This window comes from Carcharodon carcharias, chromosome 12 (genome assembly GCF_017639515.1).
Source record: "Carcharodon carcharias isolate sCarCar2 chromosome 12, sCarCar2.pri, whole genome shotgun sequence".
In the NCBI taxonomy this organism is placed as follows: domain Eukaryota; kingdom Metazoa; phylum Chordata; class Chondrichthyes; order Lamniformes; family Lamnidae; genus Carcharodon; species Carcharodon carcharias.
In genome coordinates, this window is record NC_054478.1 from 5,243,685 (window position 1) to 5,266,790 (window position 23,106).

A 23,106-nucleotide genomic window follows, 5' to 3' on the forward strand; every position below is an offset into this window, starting at 1 on the left:
GTTCATCTGAGATCCATAACAATCCAAACTCAGTCTGAGATTAGTGCACACCCAATGTTCATCTGAGATCCATAACAATCCAAACTCAGTCTGAGATTAGTGCACACCCAATGTTCATCTGAGATCCATAACAATCCAAACTCAGTCTGAGATTAGTGCACACCCAATGTTCATCTGAGATCCATAACAATCCAAACTCAGTCTGGGATTACTGTCCATCCAATGTCCATCTAAATCACTGTCCACTGAAACATCAGACAGAGATTACTGTCCATCCAGACTCAGTCTTGAGATTACCAACCATCCAATATCCATTTGAGATCACTGTCCATCAAATCAGTCAGAGATTACTGACCATCCTATCCTTGTCCAAGGTGACTGACCATCCAAATTCAGTCTGAGATTACTGACAATCCAATGTCCAACTGATATCACTGTCGAACCAAACTCAGTCTGAAATTACTGGCCATCCAATCTCCATCTCAGATCACTGTCCATCCAAATTCAGTCTGAGAAGACAGTCCATCCAAAGTCGGTCTGAGATTAATCACCATCTCATGTCCATCTGCAAACACTTTGCAACCAAACTCAGTCTGAGATAACTGATCTTTCAGCTCAGTCTGAGATTGCTGCCCAAAAAATGTCCATCTGAGGTCCATGTCCATTCAAACTCAGTCTGGGATTATTGTTCATCCAATGGCCATCTAAATCACTGTCCATTGATTCATCAGTCTGAGATTACTGTCCATCTAAACTTAGTCTAAAATGACTGGCTATCCAATGTCCATTTAAGATCACTATCCATCAACTCAATCAGAGATTATTGACCATCCATTGCCACTCGAAGGTGACTGTCCATTCCAAACTCAGTCTGAGTTTACTGACAATCTAATATCCAACTGAGATCACTGTCGAGCCAAACTCAGTCTGCGATACTAACAATGTCCATCTGAGATCACGGTCCATCTGAACTCAGCGTGAAATTACTGACCATCCAATGTCCACCTGAGACCCCAGTCGATCTAAACTCAGTCTGGGATTACAGTCCATCCAATGTCCAATTAAATCACTGTTCTTCAAATCTCAGTCCAAGATTACTGTCCATTCCAATCTCAGCCTGACATTTGCTGACCATCCAATGTCCTTCTGAGATTCCTGTCACTCCATACAAATCTGGGATTACTGTCCAACCAACATCCAGCTAAATCACCATCCGTTGATACTCAGTCTAAGATTACTGTCAATCCAATCTCAGTCTTACATTTGCTGATCATCCAATGTCCTCTGATATCACTGTCCATCCAAACTCAGTTTGAGATTACTGACCACTGCAAGTCCATCATTGTTGACTGTCCATCAAACCTCAGTCTCAGATTACTGATCACTGCAAGTCTATCATTGTTGACTGTACATCCAAACTCAGCCTGAGATTATTGACCATTCAAAGTCAGTCTGAGTTTACTGACAATCCAATATCCAACTGAGATCACTGTCAAACCGAACTCAGTCTGTGATTACTGACAATGTCCATCTGAGATCTCTGTCCATCTGAACTCAGCCTGAAATTACTGACCATCCAATGTCCATCTGAGATCCTGGCTGATCCAAACTCAGTCTGGGATTACAAGTCCATCCAACATCCAATTTAGTCACTATTCTTCAAACCTCAGTCTAAGATTACTGTCCCTTCCAATCTCAGTCTGAGATTACTGACCATCCAATGTCCATCTGACATAAATGTCCATCCAAACTCAGTCTGAGATTACTGTCCATCCAAAATCAGTCTGAGATTACTGACCATCCAAACTCAGTCAGTGATTACAGTCCATCACATGAACATCAGAGATCACTGTTCTTCGAAACGCAGTCTGAGATTACTCAGCATCCAATGTCCATCTGAGAACACAGCCCATCAAAATTCAGACTGGGATTGCTGTCCATCCAATGTCCATCTAAATCACTGCCTGTTGAAACATCAGCCTGAGATTAATACCCATCCAAACTCAATCTGAGATTACTGACTATCCAAACTGAGTCTGAGATTACTGACCACCCAATGCTCATCTGAGATCACTGTCCATCCAAACTCAGCCTGAGGTTAATGACTACCCAATGCCAACCTGAGGCCACTGCCCATGAAAACTCAGTCTGAGATAACTGATGATCCCATGTCCATCAGAGATCACTGTCCATCCAACCTCAGTCTGAGATTACTGACTATCCAATGTCCATCTGAGGTCCCTGATGATCCAAACTCAGTCTGGGATCACTGTCCATCCAACGTCCAACTAAATCACTGTCCACATAATCTCAGTCTGAGGTCACAGTCCATTCAAACTCAATCTGAGTTTGCTGACCTTCCAATGTCCATCCAAGATCACTGTCTATCCAAACTCAGTCTGAGATAACTGATCATCCATACCCAGTTTGAGATTACAGCCCATCCAAACTCAGTCTGAGATTACTGACCATTCAATGTCCATGTGAAAACACTGTCCATCCAAAGTCAGACTGAGATTACTGAGCACCCAATGTCCATCTGAGATCCATGTCCATTGAAACTCGGTCTGGGATTACTGTTCATTCAACATCCATCTAAATCACCGTCCAATGAATCATCTGGTTGAGATTACTGGTAATCCTTTACCCCTCAAAGGCAATTGTCCATCCCAAACTCAATATGGGATTACTGTCCATCCAACGTCCAATTAAATCACTGTTCTTCAAATCTCCGTCTTAGAATAATGTCCCTTCCAATCTCAGTCTGACATTTGTTGACCATCCAAAGTCCCTCTGATTTAACTGTCCATTCAAACTCAGTCTGAGAATACAGACCACCCCATGCCCATCTGAGATCACTGTCCATCCAACCTGAGTCTGAGATTACTGACCATCCAATGTCCATCTGAGATCCCTGTCGAACCAAACTCTGTCTGGAATTATTGTCCATCCAATGTCCAACTAAATCACTGCCTATCGAAACTAAATCTAAGATTACTGTCCATCCAAACTCAGTCTGAGATTACTGTCCACTCAATGTTCATCAGACATCACTGTCCATCCAAACTCAGTCTGAGATTACTGTACATTCAAAGTCAATCTGAGATTACTGACCATCCAATGTCCATCTGAGATCACCCTCCATCCAAATTCAGCCTGAGATCATGGTCCAACCAAATACAGTCTGAGATTACTGACACCACAATGTCCATCTGAGATTACTGAATATTGAAACTCAACCTGAGATCACTTTGCATTCAAAATCATGTCTGAGACCACTGTCCATCCAAACCCATTCGGAGATCACTGTCTATCCAAACCCAGTCTGAGATTACTGGCCAGCCAATGTCCACCTGAGATCACTGTCCATCCAAACTCAGTCTATGTTTACTCACCATCCCATATCCATCTGTGATCACTGTCCATCCTAACTCAATCTAAGGTCACTGTCCATCAAATCTCCATGTGAGATCACTGTTCATCCAAACTCAGTCTGGGATCAATGCCTATCCAAACTGAGTGTGAGATTACTGACCACCCAATGTGATTCTGAGATCACTGCCAGACAAAACTCAGTCTGAGAATACTGACTCCACAATTCCACTTGAGATCACTGTCCAGCAAACCTTGATCTGAGATTAATGACCTTTCAAACTCCATCTGAGTTTACACACCATCCAATGTCCATCTGAGATAACTGTATATCCAAACTCAGTCTGAGATTAATGACCATCCAACGTCCATCAGAGGTCACTGTCCATGAAATCTCAGCCTGATTACTGCCCTCGCAATGTCCATCTGAGATCCCTGACAATCCAATTTCAGAGATTATTAACCATCCAAAATCATGTTTGAGATCTCTGCCCATCCAAACGCAGCCTGAGATTACTGACCAACTAAATTCCACCTGAGACCACTGTCCGTCCAAACTCAGCCTAAGATTACAGACCATCCACTGTCCATCTCTGACCACAGTCCACCCAAACTCACTCTATGATTTCTCACCATCCCATATCCATCTGCGATCACTGTCCATCTAAACTCAATCTAAGATCGCAGTCCATCAAATCTCAATCTGAGGTAATTATCCATCCAAACTCAGTCTGAGATTACCAACCAACCAGTCCCCACCTGTGATTACTGTCCATATAAACTCAGTCTGAGATTACTGACCATCAAATGTCTGTCTGAGATCACTCTCCATTCAACCTCTGAGATTACTCACTAACCAATTAAGATCACTATCCACCAAAATTCAGCCTGAGTTTACTGACCATCAAATGTCCATCTGAGATCACTGTCCATCCAAACTCAGTCTGAGAACACTGTCCATTAAAACTCAGTCTGAGATTACTCACCATCCCTTGTCCATCTGCGATCTTTGTCCATCCAAACTCTGTCTGATATTTCTGACCGTCCAAATTCAGTCTGAGTTTACTGACCATTCCGTGTCCATCTGCAATCATTGTCCATCCAATCTCTGCCTGTGACCATGGGCCATCCAAGACCAGTCTGAGATTACTGTCCATTCAATCTCAGTCTGAGTTACTGACCATCCCTTGTCCATTTGTGATCACTGTCCATCCAAACTCAGTCTGATATTACTGACCATCCCATATACATCCATGATCACTGTCCATCCAATTTTAGGCTTATATTACTGACTATCCAATCTCAGTCTGAGATATCACCATCCATCCAAACTCAGTATGACATTACAGTCCATTAACCCAGTCTGAGATTAGTGACCATCCCATGTCCATCTGCGATTATGGTCCATCCAAACTCAGCCTAAAATCACTGTCCATCCAAACTCAGTCTCAGATTATTGACCATCTGAATGTCCATCTGAGTTCATTGTCCATCCAAACTCAGTCTGAGATTACTGACCATCTCATGTCCCCTGTGATCACTGTCCATCAAATCTCAGCCTGAGTTTACTGACCATCCAATTTCAGTCTGAGTTAACAGATCATCCAAACTCATTCTGAGATTACTGATCATCTAATGTCCATCTGCGATCACAGTCCACCCAAACTCATTCTGAGATTACTGACCATGAAATGTGCATCTGAGATCACTGCCAATCTAAACTCACAGTGAGATTAATGGCCATCCAATGTCCATCCGTGATCACTCTCCGTCCAAACTCAGTTTGAGATTACTGACCATTCCAGGATGCTGTGCAATTATTGTCCATCAAATCTCAGTCTGAGAACACTGTCCATCCAAACTCATTTAGAGAAAGCTGACCATTCAATGTCCATCTACGATCACGGTCAATCCAAACTCAGCCTGAGAACAATGTCCATCCAAACACATTTTGAGAATGCTGACCATCCAATGTCCATCTGAGATCATGGTCTATCCAAAATCTGTCTGGGATTACTGACCATCCAACATCCTCTGAGTTCACAGTCCACCAAAGCTCGGACCAAGTTCACTTAGCCTCCAATGTCCATCTGCTGTCACTGTACACCCAAACTCAACCTAAGATTACTGACAACCAAACTTCCATCAGATGTTACTGGCCATCCAAAATCAGTCTGAGATTAATGACCATCCAATGCCCATATGGGATCACTGCCCATCCAAACTCAGTTTAAGATTACTGACCATCTAAACTGAGTCTCAGATTACTGACCATCCAATGTCCATTTGCGATCGCTGTCGATCCAATTCAGTCTGAGATGACAGTCCATCCACACTCAGTCTGAGATTCCTGACCATCCAAATTCTATCTGAGATCACTGTTCACCCAAGCTCAGTCTATGATTACTGATCATCCCATGTACATCTGCGAACACTGTGCATACAAACTCTGTCTGATATTACTGACCATCCAACGTCCATCTATGATCACTGTCCATCCAATCTCAGTCTAAGTTTACTGACCATCCAATCTCAGTCTGAGATTACTGTCCATCCAATATCAGTCTGAAATTGTTGACAATCCAATGTCCATCTGAGATCTCTGTCCATCCAAACTCAGTGTGACATTACAGTCCAGTAACTCAGTCTGAGATTACTGGCCATTCCATGTCCATTTGCGATCATGTCCTCCAAATTCAGCCTGAGATTCCAAACCCTCCAATGTCTATCAGAGATCACTGTCAATCCAAAATCAGTCTGAGATTACAGACCATCCAATGCCCATCTGAGATCACTGTTCACCAAAACTCAGTCTGAGATCACTGACTATCCAATGTCCTTATGAGATCACTGTCCATCCAAACTCAGTCTGATATTACTGACCATCCCATGTTCATCTGTGATCACCGACCATTCAAACTCAGTTTGACCTCACTGTCCATCCAAACTCAGTCTGATATTACTGACCATCCCATGTTCATCTGTGATCACTGACCATTCAAACTCAGTTTGACCTCACTGTCCATCCAAACTCAGGCTGAGATTACTGATCATCCCAAGTCCATTTGCTATCACTGCCCACCCAAACTCATTCTGAAATTACTGACCACCCCGTGTCCACTTGAGAACATTCTCCACCCAAAATCAGTCTGAGATTACTGACTATCCAATGTCCATCTGCGATCACAGTCCACCCAAAATCAGTCTGAGATTACTGACTATCCAATGTCCATCTGAGATCACAGTCCATCCAAAATCAGTCTGAGGTTACAGACCATCCAATGTCAATCTGAGATCATGGTCCACCCAAAATCAGTCTGAGATTACTGACTATCCAATGTCCAACTGAGATCACGGTCCATCCAAATTCAGACAGAGATTACTGTCCATCTAATGCTCACTTGTGATCACTGTGCATACAAACTCAGTCTGAGATTGCTGACCACCCTATGTCCACCTGAGAACATTCTCCACCCAGAATCAGTCTGGGATTATTGATCATCCAATCTCCATCTCAATCAATGTTGATCGAAACTCTGTCTGATGTTACTGACCATCCCATATTCACCTGTGATCACTGACCATCCAAATTCAGTTTGACCTCACTGTCCATCCAAACTCAGTCTGAGATTACTGCCCACCCAATGTCCACCTGAGATCACTGTCCATCGAAGCTCAGTCTGCAACTACTGACCATTCAATGCCCATCTGTGATCAGTGTCCATCCAAACTCGGTCTGAGATTACTGACCACCCCATGTCCATCTGTGATCACTGTCCATCCAAACTCAGTCTGAGATTACTGACCACCCCATGTCCATCTGTGATCACTGCACATTATATATCATTCTGAGATTACCGGCTGCCCAATCTCAGTCTGAGATTACTGACCATCCAATGTCCATATGCTATCACTGACCATCCAAACTCAGTGGAAGATTACTGACCATCCAATGTGCATTTGTGACCACTTCCCATCTAAACCCAGTCTGAGATTACTGATCACCCAATGTCAAACTGGGATCACTGTCCACCAAAAGTCAGTCTGAGATCACTGACCATCCAATGCCTATCTGAGATCAATGTCCATCCAAAATCAGTTTAAGATTGCTGACCATTCAAACTCAGAGTGGGATTACTGACCACCCAATGTCCATCTGTGATCACTGTTCATCGACTATCATTCTGAGATCACTGTCCATCCAAGCTCAGTGTGAGATTACTGACCATCACATATCCATCTGCTACCTCTGTCCATACCAAAGTCAGTTTGAGATTACTGACCATTCCATGTCCACCTGCTTTCACTGTCCATCCAGTCTCTGTCTGAATTTACTGACCATCCAATGTGCATCTGAGGGGTAGGGTGTGTGGATGGTGGGGGGTGTTTTGGTGGGGAGGGGGGGTGGTCTGGGGGAAGGTGACAATATGTCAAGAAAGCTGAAAGTTAGTTTCACACTAGCGCGGAAACGCAATGGATGATCCACTGTGAGAATGTGACAAGTGGGGAGGTAGGTTTAATGGGGGAGGAATATTTAAGGAAAAGAGTTTGGAAGGGAGGAGTTAGTCCAGGGGAAGGAGGGAGTCAGGGTGGAGGATGGAGTAAGGTGGGGATGTTGAGGTGAATGTGCAAGGGAGGGGTCTGTGAAGTCAATTTTGCTTCCTGGGGAATGAACTGAGGGTGGGCATGGTAGGAGGGCATGGTGAGTATGATGGAGGCATTGGGAGCCTGCAGGTTGGGTGGGTGAAGCTGCTATGATAATGTTGAGGGAAGTCGGAGGCAGACACGGACCCTGGGGTTGGGAAGGAGGAGGGCAGGAAGGTCAGTGTGGATGGGGGTGGGATTCTCAGGAAGGTGGGGAATGTACACGTTCACCTGGACATCTCAGAAAGCCAAGGGTTCTGGTTGGCAGGTGGGGAGGTGGAAGGTGGTGCCAGGAGGGTCGACAGTGATGGGGGAAAGGACATGAGTGACTCGGGGAGGGGACAGGACAGAGGAGCTGATAAGAACCTCGACTACAGCCATGTCATTCAAATTGGGGGCAGGTTATGTATGTGAAGGAGATCAGTGGCTGGGTGGAGATACAGCTCAGATGGACATCGGAAAGTGAACCCCAGCAGGCAGCATTGAGAATGTCCAGACAGTGAGATAAGTGCGATGGAGGAAGGCTCTGTGTGTGTGGGAGAGGCTAGTACCAGGCTCCAGAAAGCCCTGCCCCACACACTGTCCCTCCAGAATCACTCGTGGGCCGGCTGTGGGGGTGGGGGGGTGTGGTGGGGTGCAGGGGGAGGACTCGCAAAGCCTGTCAAAGAAGCGCAAAGACACCTACATGTTATTCAGTGGAAGTGAATATATTTTCATAATATAAAGTGACAAAATGTGTTCACCTGCACTACCATTTGTGGTCAGAATTTCTTAACTTTTCTCATCCTATCACTTCTTCTAGGCGCTGCCCTGACATCCGCAGCAGGGGTGGAGACAGCCTGTGCAATGATTGGCCCTGTTGTCTCTGATGACTTCGTCATGGGTCCCCTGGAGAACCGAGGCCTTTGGGGGCCCCAGATTGCTTTGGCTGTCCTTCTTTGGGCCAGCTGCTCCCTCTGTGCTGACAGAGGATGAGGTTGAGGGGGGTCAGAGGCAAAGGGGACTCAGCGGGAGAGGACAGTCTCTGAGATTCCTGAGTGAATGACCCAGAGGTATCCAGCTGTTGCTCCTCCTCCTTTTGGGTGCCCGAGGGCTCCGGCCTGACTCCTTGAGGGGAAGGAGCACCTGGAGGGACATTGAGGTGCCCCATTTCCTTCTCGAGTTGCCACTGCAGAAACCCCTCCATGATTGCCGCAGTGGACTGCAGGTCTGCACGCATCTCCTCATTCTGCTGGACCAGGGTCTCCATAGTGTCTGCCACCCTCCCCCATGGGGGACCTCCATGTGTGCGCAAGTGGGCACCACTTCATCAGAGAGCAGGCAGACGCACTTCTCTGACTCGTGCGCCACTCTGTTGAGAGCTCCCAACAGCTCTGCGTGATGTTCCCCTACCTTCTGCTGACTCTGCGATGAGTTGGAAGGCCAAACCTCACAGATGCCTCTTCCCCAACAGTCCTCCAAGCGCTGGGGAGCTCGGCTGAACCTGCCTCCTCCTGCTAAAGACCCGTGTCCGTGCGGTGCCCATCAGATTGTGAACCTGAGCCTGCTCTAGATCGAGGTCCCACCGAGGTGTGTGTCTCTGAGCTGGTGAGAGTCTGACCAGGCTTGTTTCAAAAACTCAGAATGATTAATTTATTTTAAAAATGGAACTTCTTTTAACAAGTTGCAAGTACTGGTTAACACACAATAGTATTCGGGAATAATAACTATCTATCGCTTCCTAAAGAACTCCCCCAGCACACACACAAGCAAACAAAAGACAAACAGATAGAGTCTCTCTGCAGAGATGGGCTTTGGAGGATGGGCATTATAAAATAAAGGATATTGTCCACAAGATCTCAACACTGTTGACCTGGGGTTCCCTCATGTGAAGACAGGCCGCTGGTCCCCGATGGCTGTCTGGAAGATCTCACCAATCATCAAAGAGTTTTCCTTCTGACTCCCATTGACTTTAACATTTGATTTTTTGAGTGTATCGGCTGATAGTTGTATTTGGACCTGATGGAATTTTGTTTGACACTGTGTGTTTGCTGGCACTTGCACTGTGCAGTAACTGGTTTTCTGGTCAGTGGTTGTAGTGATCAGGATGTACTCCTGCTTATTCTCAAGGTATTATCAGTGGGTGGTAGTCCTAGCTGTTGAGACAGGGAATATTGGCAGATCCACATGATAGGCACTGGCATAGGTGTCAGCAGCAGGCAGACATGCTGGGTAAGTGTGGTAACGATTACTACCACATACTCGAGGTGAGCACTGGTGATGTGTCCTAATGTGGCTACCAACGTGGACATTAGCAATGGGTACTGGCAGTGCATACCTAGAGTATCTGCTGGTAACCTCAGGCTGCTTGTGTTTATCCACAATGAATGAGGAAGTTTGAGACACTGCTGAGGGTTCTCAATGTGCTCATTCAGGTTACTAAACAAGTGTCAGAAACAATCTAACCTAAACCTGGCCACTGAATTCACAAAGAAATACATTCTGAAATTAATTAGATGTTTTCTATTGTATTTCATGTGCTTTGAATAACTGATCATTTGTTTTCAGTATTAGACTAAAGAGTTACTTACACTGGTATCTTCATATTATCAGTTTGTTTGATGCCATCCAATGATATTAAACTTAGCAGTTCAGTCTTCCCGGTTATCCTGCCAGATCAATGCTCATTTATCATTTGGCTGCTATGAACCTGGAGCTTGAACTCGTCTCTCACAAATATCACAAACAGCTTCATCTACCATGAGTTCCTTTGAAGTGCTGTGATTTTCCAGCAGTGCAAGTAATATGAATAGCAAGATCCCACAAAGAACTGAGTTGGACCCATTGAGCAGAGAATAGTGTATCGCACTAGTCCCACAGGAACAGGAGTGGGTTTTCTGGGAGGGGAGTTCCAGATGTCCACTGCCCTCTGTGTGTGAAGTGCTTCCTGACATCACCCCTGAACGGCCTGGCTCGAATCTGAAGGTTCTGCCCCCTTGTTCTGGGCTCCGCCTCACAACCAGAGGAAATAGTTTCTCTCTATCTACTCAGTGAAATCCTTTTGACATCTTTAACAACTCAATTAGGTCATGCCTTGATCTTTGCTCCTCAAGGGAACACACGATTAGTCCATGGAACTTTCTAAACCACACCTTAACCCTTTAATCCCAGAATTGTTGTGTGAATCTGTCCAGCAACCACTACATATGAGGTTAACTCAGGAAAGAGGATGGGGGAAGGTACAAGGTAGATCAACCAGTACGAGAGGCATTAGTGTAAAGGAGAGATTGAAGGATCTGGGGATCTACATATAAACTGGAAACATCAGATTGGCAGTAGTATCCTGGATGAGGAGTTCTTAGTATGCTTTTGTGATAGTTTCTTAGAGCAGCGCATTCTGGAACCAACCAGAGAGCAGGTTATATTAGACTTGGTATTGTGCCATATGTCAGGGTTAATTAATGACCTCAGTCACCCTTACGTAGCAGTGACCACAATATGATTGAATTTTATATCCAGTTTGAAAGGGAGAAGAGTGGGTCTAAGACTAGAATCTTAAACTTAAATAAGGGAAACTTTGTGGGGGTGAAAGCTGAGCTGGCTGAAGTGAACTGGGAAACTAGACTAGAGAATAGATCAATAGAAAAGTAGTGACAGACATTTAAGGGAATATTTCAGAGTATTCAGAATAAGTACATTCTTACTATAAAGAAAAATTCTAAGGGGAGGACCCACCATCCATGGTTAACTAAAGAAGTTAAGGAAAGCATCAAATTTAAGGAAAAAGCAAATAACTGCACAAAGATGAGTGGCAGGACAGATGATTGGTCAGAATTTAAAGAATGGCAGAGAATGGCTAAAAGGTTAATCAGGAGAAAGAAATTAGAGTATGAGAGGAAGCTAGCTAGAAACGTAAAAACAGATAACAAGAGTTTCTACAGCTATTTAAACAGGAAAAGAGTAAGTAATGTGAGTGTCTGTCCTCTAGAGAGTGACAGTGGGAAGTTAATAGTAGATATTAAGGAAATGGTGGAAGAAGTTAATAAATATTTTGCTTCTGTGTTCACCATAGAGGATACAAAAAACATTCCAATAATAGTTATAAATCAGGGGGTGGAGGGGAGAGAGGAACTTGGTGAAATCGAAATCACTAGAGAAACGGTACTGAGCAAACTGATGGAGCTGCAGGCTGGCAAGTCTCCGGGTCCCAGTGGACAACATCCTAGGGGTTTAAAAGAGGTGGCTAAAGAAGTAGTTGATGGGCTGGTGTTAATTTTCCAAAATTCGCCAGATTCAGGAAAGGTTCCATCAAATTGGAAAGTAGCAAATATAACCCCTCTATTCAAGGAGGGAGGGAGGCAGAAAACAGGAAACTAGAGGCCAGTTAGCTTGACGTCTGTCATGAGGAAGGTGTTAGAGTTGATCACTAAGGAGGTTATAGCTGGGCATTTAGAAGAGTTCAAGGCAATCAGGAAGTCAACATGGTTTCATGAAAGAAAAATCATGTTTAACCAATTTATTGAAGTTTTTTGAAGGAGTAACATGCGCTGTGGATAACGGGGAGCCTGTAGATGTGCTATACTTAGATTTACAGAAGGCATTTGATAAGGTGCAACATAAAAGGTTATTACGGAAAGTAAAAGCTCATAGTAGCATGGATAGAAGATTGGCTAGCTGACAGAAAAAAGAGAGTATGACAAATTGGTCTTTGTCTGATTGGCAGGATATGACGAATGGAGTCCCACAGGGGTCTGTACTGGGGCTTCAACTTTTCACGATTTACATCAATGACTTAGATGAGGGGAGTGAAGACATGGTAGCTAAATTTGCAGATGACACAAAGATAGGCAGGGAGTATGTTGTGAAGAGGACATGAGGAGTTTGCAGATGGATATAGATAGGTTGATTGAGTGGGCAAAGATCTGGCAAATGTGACAGGAACAAAGAAGCAGAGCATTTCTTAAATGGAGGACAGCTGGATAATTCTGAGGTGCAGAGGGATCTAGGTGTTCTCATACATGGGTCACAAAAAGTTAGTATGTATGTACAGTAATTAAGAAAGCTAATGGAATGCTATCCTTTATTACGAGAGGGATTGAATATAAATGTAATGATATTAAGCTTCAGTTATGCAGGGCATTGGTGAGACCACATCTCGATTACTGTGAATACTTATTTAAGGAAGGATGTAAATGTATTTGAGGCGGTTCAGAGGAGGTTTACTAGATTGATACCTGGAATGAGTGGGTTGTCTTATGAGGAAAGGTTGGACAGACTGGGCTTGTTTCCACTGGAGTTTAGAAGAGTGAGGGGTGATTTGATTGAAGTTTACGAGATCCTGAACGGCCTTGACAAGGTGGACGTGGAAAGAATGTTTTCTCTTGTGGGTGAGTCCAGAACTAGGGGGCACTGTTTTAAAATTAGGTGTTGCCCTTTTAGGATGGGGATGAAGAGAATTTTTTCTCTCAGAGGGTTGTGTGACTTTGGAACTCTCGGCCTCAGAAGGTGGTGGAGGCGGGGTCATTGAATATTTTTAAGGCAGAGGTAGATGGATTCTTGTTAGGCAAGGGAATCAAAGGTTATCGGGGTTAGATGGGAATGTGGAAATCGAAACACAAGAAAATCATCCATGAACTTATTGACTGGTGGAGCAGGCTCGAGGGGCCGAATGGTCTGCTCCTATTCGTAGTTCTTATGTTCTTATCAAAGTTCAAGATCAGAGGGTTTAAAAGGTTCAATTACAAAGGGTTTTGATAAAGTAAAATCAGGAACAACTAGTTTCACAGCTCAATGAGTGACTAAAGAGACAGGATACAATTCAAATCACAGCAAAGACCCATGAGAGGAGTTTTTACAGAGAAATGTTATTAATGGAAAGTCTCATCAGGAACCAGGTGAGAAAAGAATCTAAAAGCTTGAACATGTGACACAGAAAAAATAAAGTAATGTCTGGATGGAAAAGGGTGGTGGATTGGTGCACAATAGATAGGCTGTTTGGAGAAGCAGCACAGGTGTAAAAGGCTGAAGGACACCCTCCTCTTTCTGTAAGAATCCAAAATTATCCTGCCCCATTCCAGATTTGCTGGTGTGTTCATGGGGATGAGGAATAGAATTTCGACTAAGTTAAGACGCAGGTGTCAAGGGTGAAAGGACGACGTCCCAAAACAAACCATTCATGGCCAATGTTGGAAGGATTAAAAAATGAAGTCTTTGAAAGGAGGTGTTTAGCAGTTGCTATTTCGAGACAGATTACCACATTGAATTTGAAGTGTTTTTCTCCATTAACATCCATTTTCTTCACTTCATTTTATAGCATAACTGTCAGTTAGACATCAGAATGGATTTGTAAGATGTGTAAATAGCTCCACAGAGACTGTGCAATACAAAAGCAGCACTCATGAATAAATCTACACAATGTATATTCCAATTTAAGGTGTTCAGTCTTGTTCTCTTCAAATTTTCAAAGATTTTTTGTTACAGGAAATAAAAGGTTAACCCATTGAGAGTTGCCTTGCATTCTGTAACATGCTATAAAGCTGTAACTTCAATAGGAACACAGGATTGTACAGGGCAAGGAAAGAACACGTTTTTCATTCTTTCATGGGATGTGGGTGTCGCCAGCAAGGCCAGCGTTTATTGCCCATTGTGGAGTCAACCATATTGCCATGGGTCTGGAGTTACGTGTAAGACAAGGATGGTGGATTTCTTTCCCTAAAGGGCACTTGTGGAGCAGGGTGGGTTGTTACAATGATCAATATTAGCTCTATGGTCACCATTACTGCGAGACTCACTTTCAATTCCAGATGTTTATTAATTGAATTTAAATTCCACCAGCTGCTGTGGTGGGATTTAAACCCATGTCCCCAGAGCATTAGGCCAGGCCTCTGCATTACTAGTCCAGTAACATTACCACTGCACCACCATCTCCCCTAAAATGTCACCCTCTCTCCCTTAAACCCTATGTACAGTCCTGAATACTTCACAGATTGGGGTTTACAGATGGGGCTGTGGAGGGACCTATCTTCAGGCTTGATCAATGTGGGATTATTTCTGTTCTTTCAGGACATTGAGCATGTAAGTGAAATGTATAAATCTCCAATGAAGTTCCTATCGATGGAGCTGCAGCATGTTCTGAGTTTGATGCCTCCTCTTCCCAGGACCTGCAGGCTGATTGATTCATTCCAATCAGTCATTGATATCCGATTTAAGGAAATCAGTTCCATTAGTGGAAAATTGTTAAGTTCAATTTTTACAAACACCAAACAAAATTGATCCAAATAACAGCTGTTGGAGTTGAGGGAAAGTTTCCAAATTACATCCAGCTCAGAGCTAGTTGCAAATATCTCCAAATAGAAGTCTTTTTTTATTCATTCATGGGATGTGGGCTTCACTGGCTGGGCCCAGCATTTATTGCCCATCCCTAGTTGCCCTTGAGAAGGTGGTGGTGAGCTGCCTTCTTGAACCGCTGCAGTCCATGTGGTGTAGGTACAACCACAGTGCTGTTAGGGAGGGAGTTCCAGGGTTTTGACCCAGCGACAGTGAAGGAACGATGATATATTTCCAAGGCAGGATGGTGAGTGACTTGGAGGGGAACTTCCAGGTGGTGGTGTTCCCATCTATCTGCTGCCCTTGTCCTTCTAGATGGTAGTGGTCGTGGGTTTGGAAGGTGCTGTCGAAGGAGCCTTGGTGAGTTCCTGCAGTGCATCTTGTAGATGGTACACACACTGCTGCTACTGTGTGTCGGTGGTGGAGGGAGTGAATGTTTGTGGATGGGGTGCCAATCAAGCAGGGCTGCTTTGTCCTGGATGGTGTCAAGCTTCTTAAATGTTGTGGGAGCTGCAATCATCCAGGCAAGTGGGGAGTATTCCATCACATTCCTGACTTGTGCCTTGTAGATGGTGGACAGGCTTTGGGGAGTCAGGAGGTGAGTTACTTGTCACAAGATTCCTAGCCCCTGACCTGCTCTTGTAGCCGCAGTATTCATAGGGCTAGTCCAGTTCAGTTTCTAGTTAATGGTAACCCCCAGGATGTTGATAGTGGGGAATTCAGTGATGGTAATGTCATTGAACATCAAGGGACAATGGCTGGATTCTCTCCAACCATTGCCTGGCACTTGTGTGGCTCAAATGTTACTTGCCACTTGTCAGCCCAAGCCTGGATATTGTCCAGGTCTTGCTGCATTTGGACATGGACTGCTTCAGTACCTGAGGAGTCGTGAATGGTGCTGAACATTGTGCAATCATCAGCGAACATCCCCACTTCTGACATTATGATGGAAGGAAGGTCATTGATGAAGCAGCTGAAGATGGTTGGGCCGAGGACACTACCCTGAGGAACTCCTGCAGTGATGTCCTGCAGCTGAGATGACTGACCTTCAGAGTACTAAAGGGAGTGGGCCTGGAAATATTGGATGCATTGGTGGTCATCTTCCAAAATTCTATAGATTCTGGAGCAGTTCCTACAGATTGGAGGGTTGCAAATATAACCCCACTATTTAAAAAAGTGGGGAGAGAAAAGACAGACATTTACAGAACAGTTAGCCTAACATTAGGAATGGGGGAAATGCTAGAGTTTATTATAAATGATGTGGTAACAGAATACTTTAAAGGCATTACCAAGATTAGACAAAGTCACCATGGGTTTATGAAAGGGAAATCATGCTTAAGTAATCTACTGGAGTGTTTTGAGGATGTAACTAGTAGAATAGATAAGGGAGAACGAGTGGATGTGGTGTATTTGGATTTCAAGAAGGCAAAGGTCTCACATAAGAGGCTGGTGGACAAAATTGAAGCACATGGGACTGGGGGTAATATACTGGCATGGATTGAGAATTGGTTGACAGGCCGAAAACAGAGAGTGGGAATAAATGGGTCTTTTTCCGGATGGCAGGTGGTGACTAGTGGTGCACCACAGGAATCAGTACTTGGGCCCCAGCTATTCATGATATATATAAATGATGAGGAAACCAAATGCAATATTTCCACGTTTGCTGATAACACAAGACTGGGTGGGGTTGTGAGTTGTGAGGAGGATTACAAGGAGGCTTCAGGGTGATTTAAAGAAGTTCTGTGTGTTTGCAAACACATGGCAGATGCTGTATAATGTGGATAAATGTGAAGTTATACGCTTCGGTGTGGAAAACAGAAAGGCAGAGTATTATTTAAATGGTGATACGTTGGGAAATGTGGATGTACAAAGGGATCTGAGTGTCCTTGTACACCAGTCAATGAAAGTAAATAGGCAGCTGCAGCAAGCAATTAGGAAGGTAAATGCTAGTTCTGTCGAAGGGTCATGAGGACTCGAAACGTCAACTCTTTTCTTCTCCGCCGATGCTGCCAGACCTGCTGAGTTTTTCCAGGTAATTCTGTTTTTGTTAATGTTATGCTAGCCTTCATTGCAAGAGGATTTGAGTTCAGAAGTAGGGATGTCTTACTGCAGTTATACACCTGGGAAAAAAATTTCCCCCCATCAATTGGGGGGGATGTGCAGGGCCGGGTGTGGGCGGGCGTGGGCGGGTGTGCCTTCGATCGGCGCCCCTGATCGGGGGCACGACGCCATTTTACGTGGGCAGGCCAATTAAGGCCCTCCTAGCATGACGTCCATGTGGAAGAGCTAGGTGCTCCCCTGTGCGGGTGGTGGGGAGGATTCCCCCAGCCGGGAGTGTGCTATTTCGCACATGCGTGTGAGAGAGCGCACAGATCTCCCTGCGGCTAAGTGCTGCCTCAGGGAGATTGTCTCCCAATTAAAACTTTCAATAAAGAGGTTTTAAAAATTTTTCTTCCATGTCACCTCACAAGAGTTGGGACATGTCCATCACTTTTATTGAAAGATGTGATTAAAAATTTGAATACCCTCATGAAACCTCACCCTGCCCGTGGATGAGGTTTGAAGGTTTCTCTGAAGCCTGCCACGGCTCCCGGCTAACGACCTTAATTAGTTTTCCAATGGCCTCAATAGGCCATTGTCAGGTCGGCGGGTGTGCAGCTGACTCGGCTGCATCCCCTCCAACCTGAAAACGGAAATGACGCGGGCTGACATCGAGAGTTCTAGCCAGCTTCATCCTGCGTCCTTTTACACGTCGGCAAGTGGGCCCCACCCCCACTCACCCACCGGACGATCTGCCCCTGAAGTGTTGTGAGTAGTTTTGGTCTCCCTACCTAAGAAAGGATATACTTGCCACAGATGGAGTGCAGCAAAGGTTCGCTAGGCTGATACCAGGGATGGCAGGACTGTTGTATGAGGAGAGATCGGTTCGACTGGGCCTGTATTCACTAGGATTTAGAAGAATGAGAGGGGATCTGATTGAAACGTATAAAATTCTAATAGGGCTAGACAGACTGGATGAAGGGAAGATGTTTCCCCTGGTTGGGGATTCTAGAACCAGGGACCACAGTCTCAGGATACGGAGCAGGCCATTTAGGACTGAGATAAGGAACAATTTCTTCACTCAGAGGGTTGTCAACCTGTGGAATTCTCTACCACAGAAGGCTGTGGAGGCCGGGTCACTGAATAAATTCAAGACAGAAATTAGTAAGTTTTTGCATATTAGGGGCATCAAGGGGTATGGAGAGAAAGTGGGAATATGGCGTTGAGATAGAAGATCAGCCATGATCATAATAAATAGCGGAGCAGATCCATAGGGCTGAATGGCCTACTCCTGCTCTTAGTTTCTATGCTTCTATAATTCTGCTGCTGCTGATGGCCCACAGAACCTCATGGTTGCCCAGTCTTGAGTTGCTAGATCTATTACGAAATCTATCCCATTTAGCACAGTGATAGTGCCACAGAACACTATGGAGGGTATCCTCAATGTGAGGATGGGACTTCGTCTTCACTCCTACCAATACTGTCATGGGCAGATGCATCTGTGACAGGCAGGCTGGTGAGGATGAGGTCAAGTGTGTTTTTCCCTCTTGTTGGTTCCCTCACCACCTGCTGCAGACCCAGTCTAGCAGCTATGTCCTTTAGGACTCGGCCAGCTCGGTCAGTAGTGGGATTACCGAGCCACTTTTGGTGATGGACATTGAAGTCCCCCACCCAGAGTACATTCTGTGCCCTTGCCACCCTCAGTGCTTCCTCCAAGCGGTGTTCAACATGGAGGAGCACTGATTCATCAGCTGAGGGAGGGCGGTACGTGGTAATCAGCAGGAGGTTTCCTTGTCCATGTTTGACCTGATGCTATGAGACTTCATGGGGTCCAGAGTCAATGTTGAGGACTCCCAGGGCAATTCCAACCCCCCTGACTGTATACCACTGTGCCCCCACCTCTGCTGGGCCTGTCCTGCCGGTGGGACAGGACATACCCTGGGATGGTGATGGTGGAGTCTGGGACATTGTCTGTAAGGGATGATTCCGTGAGGATGACTATGTCAGCCTGTTGCTTGACTAGTCGGTGAGACAGCTCTCCCAATTTAGGCACTAGCCGCCAGATGTTAGTAAGAAGGAGTTTGCAGGGTCGACAGGGCTGAGTTTGCCCTTGTCACTTCTGGTGCCTCAGTCGATGCCGGGTGGTGTGTCCAGTTTCATTCCTTTTTTTGTGTCTTTGTAGTGATTTGATACAACTGAGTGACTTGCGAGGCCATTTCAGAGGCTGTTTAAGAGTCAACCACATTGCTGTGGGTCTGGGGTCACATGTAGGCCAGACCAGGTAAGGACAGTAGATTTCCTTCCCTAAAGGACATTAGTGAGCCAGACGGGTTTTTACAACAATTGACAATGGTTTCATGGTCATCATTAAATCCAGATTTTTATTGAATTCAAATTCTACCATCTGCGAAGTGGCATTGGATCTCGGGTCCCCAGAGCATTCCCCTGGGTATCTGGATTACTGCTCCAGCAATAATACCACTACACCAAGACCTTCTCATCTGCATTCCTTTTATCCCCTCTGTCTCATGCCTGTTTCTGGAGAGATTCCTCTATCCACTCTTTCTCTCTTTCCTGTATCTGGAGAGATTCCTCCATCCACTCTTTTTCTCATGCCTATATCTTGGAGGTCCCTCCTATCCCTCAATCACACTCTTGTGTCCGGGGAGGTTCTCCTCTCCTCTCTTTCACGCTTCTAGATCTGGAAGGTCTCTCTAACCCCTCAACACATTGCTGGACTTTGGCACATGGATTCTGCTTTCTCTACAAAAGTTGAGAGCCTTTGAATCATCTCCGACTCTCCTAGGGACACATTTCTTGTGAATTTTCCATTAAGAGAAAGCTGGTGTTTTATTAAAATCACAGAGGTTGTCCATTATTGGTGAATAATTCTCCTTCAACTGACTGCTAACAGCTGTATTAGCAGTGAGCATCTATCCCAGGACTTGAGTCACCCAGCTCCATGCAATACCTCAGCAAACCCACTCCAAAGAAATAAACTCAGCTTAAGCTCAATTCCAACATTGGATGGGCTGTGATGCTCTTGTCATGGTCACTGCGCTGAGCGACAGCGAACTAGACAGCCAAGCTGAAGGGGAATTTGTACAAAGCAAGCCTGGTAATGATAAATCAGGACAAGATTCTTCAGTCAACGAGAACAAATAGCAATGAAGCATCTGAAAGCTGTCTACAGATAATGGAAAAATGTCTGCTGATAATGAAAGGGAGACTATCTTTGTTTAAAAAAATAATGTAATGTGAACATTGCTGACAAAGCCAGCATTTGTTGCTTGTCCTTAATGATCCTGGAGAAGGTAGTGGCGAGCCCCCACATTGAACAATCTGCAGTTTGCCTGATGCAGGTACACCATATTTAAAAAAAAATATCCTTTTCACAGGATGTGGGTATCACTGGCTGGGCCAGCATTTATGGCCCATCCCTAATTGCCCTGGAGAAGGTGGTGGTGAGCTGCCTTCTTGATCTGCTCCATGTGGTGTAGGTACACCCACAGCGCTGTTAGGGAGGGAGTTCCAGGATTTTGACCCAGTGACAGTGAAGGAACGGTGATATATTTCCAAGTCAGGATGGTGAGTGACTTGGAGGGGAACTTCCAGGTGGTGGTGTTCCCATCTATCTGCTGCCCTTGTCCTTCTAGATGGTAGTGGTCATGGGTTTGGAAGGTGCTATCTAAGGAGCCTTGGTGAGTTCCTGCAGTGCATCTTGTAGATGGTACACACACTGCTGCTACTGTGCGTCGGTGGTGGAGGGAGTGAATGTTTGTGGATGGGGTGCCAATCAAGCTGCTGCTTTGTCCTTTCTGGAAAAGTCCAAGAGGATTGGAAAACAGTCAATGTTACACGCTTATTCAAAAAGGGAGGGAGATAAAAAACAGGTAACTATAGGCCTGTTAGCTTAACATCCATCAATGGGAAAATTTTAGAGTCTATTATAAAGGATGTAATAGCAGAGCATTTAGAAATACATAATCTAATCAAGCAGAGTCAGCATGGCTCCATGAAGGGGAAATCATGCCTGACAAATTTATTAGAATTCTTTGAGAAGGTAACAAATAGGATAGATAAAGGGGAACCAGTAGATGTAATATATTTGGAATCCCAAAAGGCATTCAATAAGGTACCGCATTCAATAAGGCTACTTAATAACATAAGAGCCCATGGTGTTGGGGGTAGTACAGTCGCATGAATAGAGGATTGGCTAACTAATAGAAGACAGAGAGTTGGAGTAAGGGGGGAATTTTCAGGATGGAGACCTGTAACTAGTGGAGTGTCACAGGGATCAGTGCTGGGGTCACAATTATTTACAATGTATATTAATGACTTGGATGAGGGAAGTGAATGTACTATCACCAAGTTTGTGGATGACACAAAAATAGGTGGGAAGGCAAGTGGTGAGGGTGACACAAGGAGTCTACAGAGGGATATAGACAGGTTACGTGAGTGGGCAAAAAATTGGCAGATGGAATATAATGTGGGAAAATGTGAGGTTCTGCACTTTGTCAGGAAGAATAGAGGAGCTGAATATTATTTACATGGAGAAAGACTGCAGAAAGCTGCAGCACAGGGGGATTTGGGGGTCCTCGTGCATAAATCACAAAAAGCTAACATACAAGTTCAGCAGGTAATAGGGAATAAAAACAAAAAAACTGCGGATGCTGGAAATCCAAAACAAAAACAGAATTACCTGGAAAAACTCAGCAGGTCTGGCAGCATCGGCGGAGAAGAAAAGAGTTGACGTTTCGAGTCCTCATGACCCTTCGACAGAACAGAACAGACTGCATAGAATAGGGAAGGCAAGTGGAATGTTGGTCTTTATTTCAAAGGGATTGAAGTATAAAAAAATAGGGGAGTCTTGCTAAAACTATACAAGGCACTATTTAGACCACTCCTAGAACATTGTGAACAGTTTTAGCCCCCTTACCTAAGGAAAGATATACTGGCATTGGAGGCAGTCCAGACAAGGTTCTCTAGGTTGATCCCGGGTATGGAGGGATTTTTTTATGAGGAGAGGTTGAATAGATTGGGCCTGTACTCATTGGAGTTAGAAGAATGAGAGGCGACCTTATTGAAACATATAGGGTTTTAGGGGGAAAACTCAGCAAGTCTGGCAGCATCGGCGGAGAAGAAAAGAGTTGACGTTTCGAGTCCTCATGACCCTTCGACAGAACTTGATTTCGAGTTGGACTCGAACTCAAGTTCTGTCGAAGGGTCATGAGGACTCAAAACATCAATTCTTTTCTTCTCCGCCGATGCTGCCAGACCTGCTGAGTTTTTCCAGGTAATTCTGTTTTAGTTTTGGATTTCCAGCATCCGCAGTTTTTTTGTTTTTATCCTAGGGTTTTAGGGGGCTTGATAGAGTAGATGCTGAGAGGTTGTTTCCACTTGTAGGGTAGCCTCGGACGAGAGGGCATAGGCAATCCCTTCATCCCAAGAATCAGCCTAGTGAACCCTTGCTGAACTGTATCCAGAGCAATATATCCCTCCTTAGTAAGGAGACAAAAACTGTACGCAAGACCCTAAGTGCAGTCTCACCAAGGCCCTGTACAGTTCAGCAAGACTTCCCTACTTTTATATTCCATACCCCTTGCAATAAAAGCCAACAATCCATTTGTCTTCCTAATTACTTTGCTGTACCTGCATACTAACTTTTTGTGATTCATGTACAAAGACACCCAGATCCCTCTGTACCGTTGCATTCTGCAGTCTCTCTCCATTTAAATCATTTTC